This window comes from Palaemon carinicauda, chromosome 26 (assembly GCF_036898095.1).
Source record: "Palaemon carinicauda isolate YSFRI2023 chromosome 26, ASM3689809v2, whole genome shotgun sequence".
NCBI classification, from domain to species: Eukaryota; Metazoa; Arthropoda; class Malacostraca; order Decapoda; family Palaemonidae; genus Palaemon; species Palaemon carinicauda.
The window spans coordinates 5,970,276-5,981,511 of NC_090750.1; positions in this window are offsets into that span (position 1 = coordinate 5,970,276).

The following is an 11,236-nucleotide window of genomic DNA, read 5'->3' on the forward strand; positions in this document are numbered from 1 at the left end:
TCAATTTGCTAACTGCGCTTGATTCCCATTTTATGTTCCGTATGTTCAAGTTACATTATTGCCTGTTCTAATCTTGTCGAATGTCTTTTGTCTGAGCTATTTTGCTTATAAAGATAAACATACCTAATAGAATCTGCATCTACAGTATCTGCTTTATGGAATCCGTTCCAGTCTCTACGATTACGTATTTTTTTCATCTTTTATATAACTTTATTTTACTATGTTTTATAAATGAGCTTTACTTTTAATCTTGAATGTCTAGATATTTCCAACATCTTCGTAACTGTTAAAGAAACAGCCATAACGCATATAAGCATACATACGCATACACTCATATACAGCTTATGCAAGGTTCTTTCTTATTTTGCAATTGATTCAGTGGACCTAAAGGAGTTATTAATAAATTTATGTATCAGCATCAGTACTTTATATGGAGCACTGCGTAATCAGTGACACCAATGTTTTGAATAATCATTGACATAGTTTGCATCTAAACAAATTTGATTGTTAGACAGCGAAGTTGGATTTATTGCTTTTTGAAAAAAAGATATCTCCGTTAATATTTAAAACAAACACACACACGTACATATATATATATATATATATATATATATATATATATATATATATATATATATATATATATATATATAAATATATATATATGTGTGTGTATGTATATATATATATATATATATATATATATATATATATATATATATATATATATATATATATATTTATATATATATATATATATATATATATATATATATATATATATATATATATATATATAATATATATATATATATATATATATATATATATATATATATATATATATATATATATATATATATATATATGAAATATTATACATATACATATATATATATAATATTATACATATACATATATATATATATATATATATATATATATATATATATATATATATATATATATATATATATATATATATATATATATATATATATATATATATCATCATCATCATCTCCTCCTGCGCCTATTGACGCAAAGGCCTTCCGTTAGATCTTGTTATTCGTCTCTATCTTGAGCTACTAACTCAATACTTCTCAATTCACTATCCCCTACTTTACACTTCAGAGCCCTCATCTATGTAAGCCTGAGTCTTCCAACTCGTCTACTGCCATGTGAAGCCTAGTTATGAAAGTTTGGTAAACCAATCTCTCTTGGGGAATGCAAATATCATGCCTAAACAATCTCCATCTACCCTTTACCATGATATCATGTAATTATGGTACTTGATTAATCTCACTAATAGTATCATTTCTAATCCTGTCCAGCCATTAACTCGCCATATTATGCTGAGGGCTTCGTTGTCAAATCTACAAAATCTGTTGGATATTCATTGTCAGACAACGTCTCATCTCCTTACGGTAACAACGATCTCACTAAACTGATATATAGTCTGATTTTTACATGTAGTTTCAGGTTATTTGATTTCTATATTTTACTTACACCTAGCCATTGTCTGATTTGATTTTTTCAATCTTTCATTAAACTCAAATTCTAAAGATTCTGTATCAGAGATCATAGATCGTAAGTATTTAAATAATTCCACCTCATTATTCCTTTCTTCTTCCAATGATATTTCATCTTCCATTGCATATTCCATTCTCACTATCTCTGGCTTTCTTTTATTGATTCTAGTTCAAACCTCATGTAATATATCATGCGATTCTGGTAAGCAAGCTTTGCAAAACCTGTGGTGTTCTACTAATAAAGACAGTCATCAGCATACACTAGGTCAGATAATTTCCGGTTACCAATCCAGTCCAATCCTTTTCAAACTTCCCCAACTGTTCTATGCATTACAAAATCCATGAGGAGGATAAACAACACTGGAAATTCTTTTGATAGGACTCCACTAACAACAACTTTGCACTTGCTATGCTCATGAACAGGCTTTATCAAAATTTACATATTTAAGAAGAATTCCATAATAACGCATGACTCTCCCCAAAATTGGCCGGTGCACACTATCAAAGGCTTTTTATAGTCCACAAATATCATCACAAGTGGATTTCTATATTCTACACATTGCTCTACCACATGTCATAAATGAAAATTTGGTCTGTACAACTTCTTCCTTTTCGAAATCCTACTTGTTCATCTCTCAGCTTTTCATCAATCTCTTTCTCCAGTCTTTTCAGAATAAGCATTCCATAAATTTTCATTACAACTGACGTAAGTGTGAAACCTCTGTCATTATATTGGGGTTTCTCTCTCGGGATCCCAGGATCCCGGGATCTCGGCCATTTTCCGAGGTTACAAAACAATAAAAGAGAGAATGACAGTAAAGTGCACATGAATGTACTCTGTACCAACCGTGTTTCACACAATTGTACATAATTCCTTTTGTATATATTATGGTTGTATCTTCGCTCTTCCCTCGCACTAAAACGAACATGAAAATTCAAGTCTGGTTTTTCCTCTGTGATTTTGTCTGTCTTGTGAACTTGTCATGTCCTGTTGCCTTGAGGTTTTGTATATAAGGAGAGTGTTCCACGACAATAAAACACAGTCGTTTCCAATCTGCCTTTGATTTCACAACTCCTCTCTCGGCCCGTGACATTGGTGACCCCGGAAGTCGACTCGCTTCCACCACCTTCCACCCCCACCCCCTCGCCCCTCCATCGTTGGTACTACGACGGACTCTACGGCAGTTGGCGCTACGGCCTCTCCATTCAAACTTTCATCGTTTGCCAGCGGAGAGGCGTTTGCTTGGTTTCAGCGCGCAGAAGTCCAGTTTCGTATCAGGGGCGTGACTCGCTCAACCACCAAAGCGGATTATGTTCTCGCGGCGATACCCGAGGAAACCTTCCCAGAAATATCCGACTGGCTTTGTGAACAAGGAAACACCCCAATAGCGTATGACGACCTCAAATCATACCTTCTGCAACAGTACTCGCCGTCGCCAGCCGCCCGTATAGCAAAGCTTTTTCAGCTCTCGCAACAACCGTTGGGGGACCAAAGGGCTTCGCTTGCCCTCAGGGAAATGACCAGTATCGCTCGCCTTTAACCTGCCGCAGACGGCTCTCCTCGTGAGGTGAACCTACTCCGTGCCCTTTGGATACGCCGTTTACCTGAACCTGTGCGAGCTGCCATACCCGATGTCGATAGTTTACCCACAAAGGACTTGATGACCAAAGCCGACGCCCTTATGGACAGCCACTTCAAGACCTCCATCAACGCCTCCACCCCTGACGACGAGGATGCCTATTCAACGTACACCGAAGCTGACATGAATGCCGTAGGACATACACGCCTACCCCGTGACGTGCCGAAGCGGCGACAAAGCCGCCCACCACCCACCAATCGCTCGCGCCCCAACGAACGACTTCTACAGCCACTTACTACCTCCCATCCACCGCAGTTTTGCTACTACCACTTCAGATTCGGGGCAACTGCGAAGAAATGTGCCAAAGATTGTCAGTGGCCAAAAAACGTGTAAGTAGGCCATCGCTTGTGGCGGTGGCCTCCCATGTTTCTAATCTTTTCTTTTTACAGGATGCAGGAACGGGCATGCGATTTATGGTAGACACGGGTGCTTGTCGTTCTCTTTTGCAAAGGAAACTCTTCAAGGCACAACGTAGTCTGTCTACATCTGCCGACGTCCGCTTGGTAGCTGCCAACAGATCTGCGATACCCACCTACGGTTACGAGAGCCTCACATTATCGTTCGGAAACGGTAAATTCAATTGGAAGTTTCTCGTTGCTGACATCACAATGCCAATCCTCGGTGCGGATTTCCTCTCTCATTTCCACCTTCTGGTCGATGTCCACCTTCTGGTCGATGTCGCCCACCGACGATTGGTCAACGCGGACTCGTACTTGTCGACACCTCTTAAACCCGCCCCCTCTAACCTCGCTCTCCACATCAGCGCACCCACGGATGCCTACGCCCACCTCCTCACGTCGTACCCGGAAGTTTTCCGTCCAGAACTTCGCCAAACGCCCACGGTTCCTGCTAAGCACGGTATTTATCACCATATCAAGACGACAGGACCCCCAGTCTTCGCAAAATTCAGACGTCTGTCACCGGAACGATTGGCAGCCGCCAAACAGACGTTCGCCGAAATGGAGAAAATGGGCCTTTGCCAAAAGGCCTCCAGCCCATGGTCGTCACCCTTACACATCGTTCTGAAGAAAGACGGCTCCCTCCGTGCGTGCGGGGATTACAGGCGCCTGAACATGCAAACAGAACCGGATCACTACCCCCTCCCAAACATTGCCGATGTAACGTCCTACCTGCACAAAGCAAAGGTTTTCTCTACGCTCGACCTCCTGAAGGGGTATTATCAAGTGCCTATGAACCCAGAAGACATCCCCAAGACCGCCATCACCACTCCGTTTGGTACATACACCTTCAATTACTCCTGTTTTGGCCTTCGTAATGCTGGGGCAACGTTTCAACGTCTCATGGATGGCATCTTAGGGGACCTCCCTTTCTGTGTATGTTATGTGGACGACATACTTATGTTCTCCTCCTCAAAAGAGGAACACCTCCGTCACCTGCGCATCGTGCTCGACCGCCTGCAACAAAACGGCCTTGTAGTCCGGTACGACAAGTGTACCTTTGGCGCCAACGAAGTGTCGTTCTTAGGGCACCGTATCACTCCTGAAGGAGTCCATCCCCTCCCTGAGAAGGTAGCAGCCGTTCAGAATTTCCCCACGCCCTCGACCGTCAAAGCTCAGCAGGAATTCTTGGGCATGATCAACTACTATCACCGCTTTCTGCCAGCCATTGCCGCCACTCTTGCTCCCCTCTACGCCTCCCTCAAGGGCAAGCCAAAGGACCTGAAGTGGGGTCCCCTTCAAGAAGCGGCCTTCTGCAATGCAAAGAAGGCCCTATCAACTGCTGCGGCTCTCACTTTTCCTATCCCACACGCCCCTCACCTTCTCTCCACCGATGCCAGCGACGTCGCTATTGGTGCAGTACTCGAGCAGGTGGTCAAAGGCTCGCCCCGCCCATTGGCCTTCTTCAGCAGAAAACTGTCCAAGGCAGAATCGGGTTATTCTACCTTTGATCGAGAATTGCTGGCTGTGCACCTGGCTGTCCGTCACTTTCGCCATTTCTTAGAAGGTACGCCCTTCGTCATTCGCACAGACCACATGCCTCTGGTGCACGCCTTCACTCAACAGTCTGACGCCTGGTCCGCCCGTCAACGCCGACATCTCTCCGCCGTGGCTGAATACAATTGCACCCTCCAATACGTCCCTGGGAAAATGAATCCCGTTGCCGATGCCCTGTCAATAAACACGTTGGCTGCCGTTCAACTGGGATTGGATTACAACGCCCTGGCTGAAGCCCAACGACAGAATCCAGAGTATCAAGCTTGTAGGACATCCTGCACGTCCCTCCGTTGGGAGGATTTTCCCCTCGAAAACTCCAACACCACCCTCCTCTCTGACGTCAGTACTGGTAGACCGCGACCTTGGATTCCTGCTCCCATGCGCCGACAGGTGTTTGATTTCATCCACGGCCTTTCACATCCTCGTGCCGTTCTACTGCACAGCTGCTGAAGGCAAAGTTCATTTGGCACGGCATTTCTAAGGATTCTAAGGATTGGGTCCGTGCCTGTACTTCTTGCCAAACTTCCAAAGTACATCGACACACGGATTCGGGAGTGGGCACCTTTCCTCAACCTCAGCGTCGTTTCGCACACATTCACGTCGACGTTGTAGGCCCCCTACCCACATCACAAGGACATCGTTACCTGTTTACCGTCATCGACCGCTCCACTCGTTGGCCTGAAGCCATTCCCATGGAAACTGTAACGTCCGCCTCATGTACATCTGCCTTACTCTCTGGATGGATTTCAAGATTCGGTATCCCTGAGCATATTACTTCTGACAGGGGAACCACTTTCACCTCTCAATTATGGACGTCATTAGCGAATCTCCTGGGCATCACCCTACATCACACAACGGCCTACAACCCCGCTGCCAGTGGAATGGTTGAACGTTTTCATCGCACCCTCAAAGCAGCTTTGATGTCCCGCTGCAAGGATTGTAACTGGTTTACTTAGCTTCCCTGGGTCCTCCTTGGACTAAGGACCACTCCTAAAGACGCCCTCGACGTCTCGGCAGCCGAAATGGTGTATGGCGACCCGTTGGTCGTCCCTGCCGAGTTTTTTCCTTCTACAACCTCCTCCGACGATCTTCAGCGCATACGTCACGTCGTGGGAAAATTTACTCCGTGCCGCCAGACTTACAAGCCCCCAGCGAAGCATCACATACCAACGGACTTGCACTCTGCAACGTACGTCTTCCTGCGCAACGACACCAGCAAGCCACCGTTAACGCCCCCTTACACGGGACCTTACCTTGTGATCAGACGCAGTCCGAAAGCATTCCTCCTAAACATTCGGGGCAAAGAAGACTGGGTCTCAATTGATCGTCTAAAACCTGATTATCTTCTGCCAGATGACCCGCCTACAGTTCGCCTCTCTAGATCAGGGCGCCCTATTTAACATGTACAGTATGTCATTTTTAGGGGGGTAGCCATGTACCAACCGTGTTTCACACAATTGTACATAATTCCTTTTGTATATATTATGCTTGTATCTTCGCTCTTCCCTCGCACTAAAACGAACATGAAAATTCAAGTCTGGTTTTTCCTCTGTGATTTTGTCTGTCTTGTGAACTTGTCATATCCTGTTGCCTTGAGGTTTTGTATATAAGGAGAGTGTTCCACAACAATATAACACAGTCGTTTCCAATCTGCCTTTGATTTCACAACTCCTCTCTCGGCCCGTCACAACTCTCACCATCTTATGCAGATAACTTGATTAAAAGGGCAACTGAATACCATGGTATACTGGAAAAAAAATGTTATATAGTTAGGAGCCAGAGTAGTATCAACAAAATATGTCATAAAGGCAATTTATTAATAAAAGACATCCTAAAATTTCCCGAGATCCCGGGATTAGATGAAATTTTATCCTGGAAACCTGGAACAAGGACACGCTCCTAAAATGAGGAACCCAAGTAATCATTACTATCAGTCAGATCTTGTTTTTTTTTTTTTTTTTTTTTTTTTTTTTTTTTTTTTTTTTTTTTTTTTTTTTTTTTTTTTGTCATATCTCCTACACTCCTAGCTCCAATTAATTAGGTTTTGCCTCATCAAGCCACATTCTACAAAATAGTCTTGAAAGTTTTCTGAGAGTCACTTCATTTTTGGACAGTATCATCTCAGCAGTTATTCCATCGTATCCAAAGGGCTTTCCAACTCTTGAGCTTTTAATGGTAGCATCGACTTCAAGCACACTGAATTCATTTTTGGGTATATCAAAATCTTCCTCTGCTTCAAGTATATCAACGAAATTATTCCCTTCATATCCTAGCCTTTCTTTTGACTTCACTCTCAATACTAGAATACATAGCATTTATTACGTTTTAATTTTCATTACTTCCTCAAAAACTTTCAACAATCAATTTCTGTCGTTGTCTCCTTTTTATAGTATCTTACGTATCATTTGAGATCCATGGTTTTCACCTTATAACTGCATGTCCCAAAACTTTACTACCAACTGACTGATATATGTTCTTAATATCACACCATTCTTCATTGATTGTCTGCCCTTCGTCTCTTAGTTCTCTAAGACTCTAAATCGATTACTACTTTCAATTGCAAAATGTTTTCTGTGCTCATCTTCTAGAAGCTTAGTTGTATAAAACCTAGGCATTCTATCTATATTTCTGTTGATTGCCTTTTGTTTTAATTACAGTGTGGCTAATGATCACGATCAATATCTGCACCTTTATTATTGGCTATGTGATCTATTTGATTTCTGTAATTTCCACATGGTGGGATCCATGTATATTTGTGAATGTCCATGCGCTGGAAAAGAGTACCTCCAATAAGAAATTTTTATGTTGAACAAAAACTTGTAAAGTGTGGCCAATCAATTTTTTTTTCATCTCTCTCTGGGATCTCATTTATTACACTCTGCAGTTCTTCATTGTACTCATATATCCTTTCATCTGGGGAATCATTTGTTGGTGTATAGCAAACTATACCTTATTACTGATGTTGCACTATTTTTATTTAAACTTTGCAAGTACCAGTTTAATATTTACAGCTCCCTATTCTGTTAATGGCTTTACTGCTCTTGGTGTTAGCATCATTCCTACCACTTCTCTTCCAATTCCATCTGTTCTTCCAGAGCCGCGGTCACCAGCCAGTGGCCCACGGACCACTGGTGGCCGGTAAAAAAAAATATTGGTAGTTCGCCGAAAAATTGGGATATTACTTCAATTTTCTTTTTCTTGATCCTCTTCATGAAATCCTTATACAAAATGTACAGAACACAGAGGACCAAGTGTTGCAAATTTAGCATTTTAGGCAGATTTAACATTTAAAATTTTAATCCAGTATTTAAGAGAAAAGAACATAATTAATTAACTATTAGCAATCACAATTGAAAGAAAATTAGACATCATAAATACTTTTTTTCTGATATAGTGTAGGCTTACATAAAATGCATATCAAATAAAACGGAAAATATTCTACCTGTTTCATAACTGTATCGAACACAGTTATCTATTTTCCCTGCTTCAGCTAGAGCCAGGCAACAGTGCAAGAGATAGTGTTTAATTGTTGCAGGACTCAAAACTTATCAAACACAATGAGTAACTGTTGTTCAAATTATCAATTCTTCCTATTTGTTTTGGTTTTCAGATTCAAATAAAGTGTAATATAACTTACCCATAATTAGTAAAAGAAATCAAGCAAACCTCTCGTATTTCGATAAAACTAAAGATGGAATAACTATTGGTAATATTTATACTTCACTTAACCATGACCAGATCAATGTATCAGAGCATGCACAGTCCTCGTCAGGAACCACTAGAAAGAATATTCTAGGCGGAATTGAAATGAAATGACACTTTGATTTATCCAGAATCCTGGTATTGTGTTCTGAAAGTCCCTGGTAATAAAAAAAAAAAAAAAAAACTCTGATTTAGCTAATGGAACTGTTTAAGTTTTCCAAGAAATGCATTAAAAATAAGCCCCCCCCCTCCCCCAAAAAAAAGGATTTTAAATATAATGATTGCTGAAGACATCTTTATTAAAGACTTCTGGTCTGATAGTACATCAACAAAACTTACAGTCATCGACATAATTTTTTGGTTGTTATAACACAAAGGAAGATCCCAGGTATAGCAATTTGCGGATGATAGCTCCGTTTCTACCAAACATTTAAATTGACACTAAAAAATATGTGCGTGAATGTTAAAGAAAGCCTCATCAATCTACTATGCAACGATAGTTTCAAACATCTAAATTCTAGTCATCCTTATCAAAACATAATTTTTTGTGCTCTCCATAAAAAGTGAAAACCTTCACTGTGTGAAAAGCAAGATTTTTTTTTTTTATTAAATATTCAATAATATACGCCTAACTGTAATTTATGTTAGTGGTCCGCCAAATTTAGAATTATGCATTCAGTAGCCTGTGAAGTTTAGAATATTAGCGACCGCTGTTCCAGAGAATGTATATATATATATATATATATATATATATATATATATATATATATATATATATATATATATATATATATATATATATATATATATATATATATATATATTAATATATATATATATATATATATATATATTAATATATATATATATATATATATATATATATATATATATATATATATACTCTATATATATATATATATATATATATATATATATATATATATATATATATATATATACTCTATATATATATATATATATATATATATATATATATATATATATATATATAGAGACATAGATACATATATATATATATATATATATATATATATATATATATATATATATATATATATATATATATATATATATATATATATATATATATATATATATTTATACATATATATATATATATATATATATATATATATATATATATATATATATATATATATATATATATATATATAAAACCTCAGTCTAAGAGTTCTTTACCAATCCTCTTACAACGTGTTTCAGTTACCATGTACAATCGTGTGTCACACGGTTGGTGTAGGACCAAGATATCAAAAATATATTTCATTAATTAATTTTCCACTTGCTATCACCTAATGTGACTCCTGATTCTAAAATTCCAATTACCAATTTTTCTGTATTCCTTAATATTTATAAAAAAGAAGATTCTTAGCACCCACTACGCCAGGGACAGGGGGCCATCCTTTCCTTCTTACTATCCATAGACTGAATAAGTCAAATAGGGATTCATTTGCTAATTCAACAAAAGAATAGCAAGTTCCTTGTGATGCGCAATGCCTATCATACTAAGGCAAGGGACCCATGCCGGTACATACTAATTACAGTGAGATCATCCACCAGGCATCAGGAATCCATCGCCTTAAACCTAATACGTCATCAGACCCAGTAACAAAATAAACACATTTAGCCCCTCTTCCCGTCACAAAAGAACATAGCATCACCGGTCCATTATACCTTCTTCCACGGTTCGTCATCCCAAACAACAAATTTCTTGGCAAAATGAAGCCAGCGGTGCTCATGGCACTCAGAGAAAAGCGGCTTCTTACTAACCTATTAGCCAAGCAAAAGTAGATTGTCATGAAAGCGCTGCTGCACCATTCATAGAGATTCGTGGTCTAACAAACAGGCGTTTGTTGCATTTATTTTTGGGCCAGATAATGAAGGATCAGCCGTCAACTGTCGATGGATAACGTTCAAATCCTTGGAGAGGTTATACGGGGACGTCCACTCTAGGGGCAGGGGCAGGGACACATGAGGCACCTGTATCTTGATGACGCTTTACCCAAAGCAGAACAGTATGTACTACTATGACTTTTTGTTCAGCAATATCTGTATTTTTTATACCGTCATTGTGAATGGTCTATTATTACAGATATCTACTGTGAGCCAACAACACCCCAAGACTTAATGAATACAATGAAAAAAAAACACAAAAAGTATTATGCAGCACAATACTTAGTCAAAGAGTGGAGCAAAAAAAATACCCATCCACTCACAACTAATAGACGTAGACAACTAAATCGTACTGGTTACTATGGTAAAGTGTTACCAAGTTGTACGATGCAGCCACAATACTGCCTTTACTTTGAGCTTTCGATTGAAGATTTTAATAGGTAATGTCAAAAAGCCCCCAAAAGAAAGC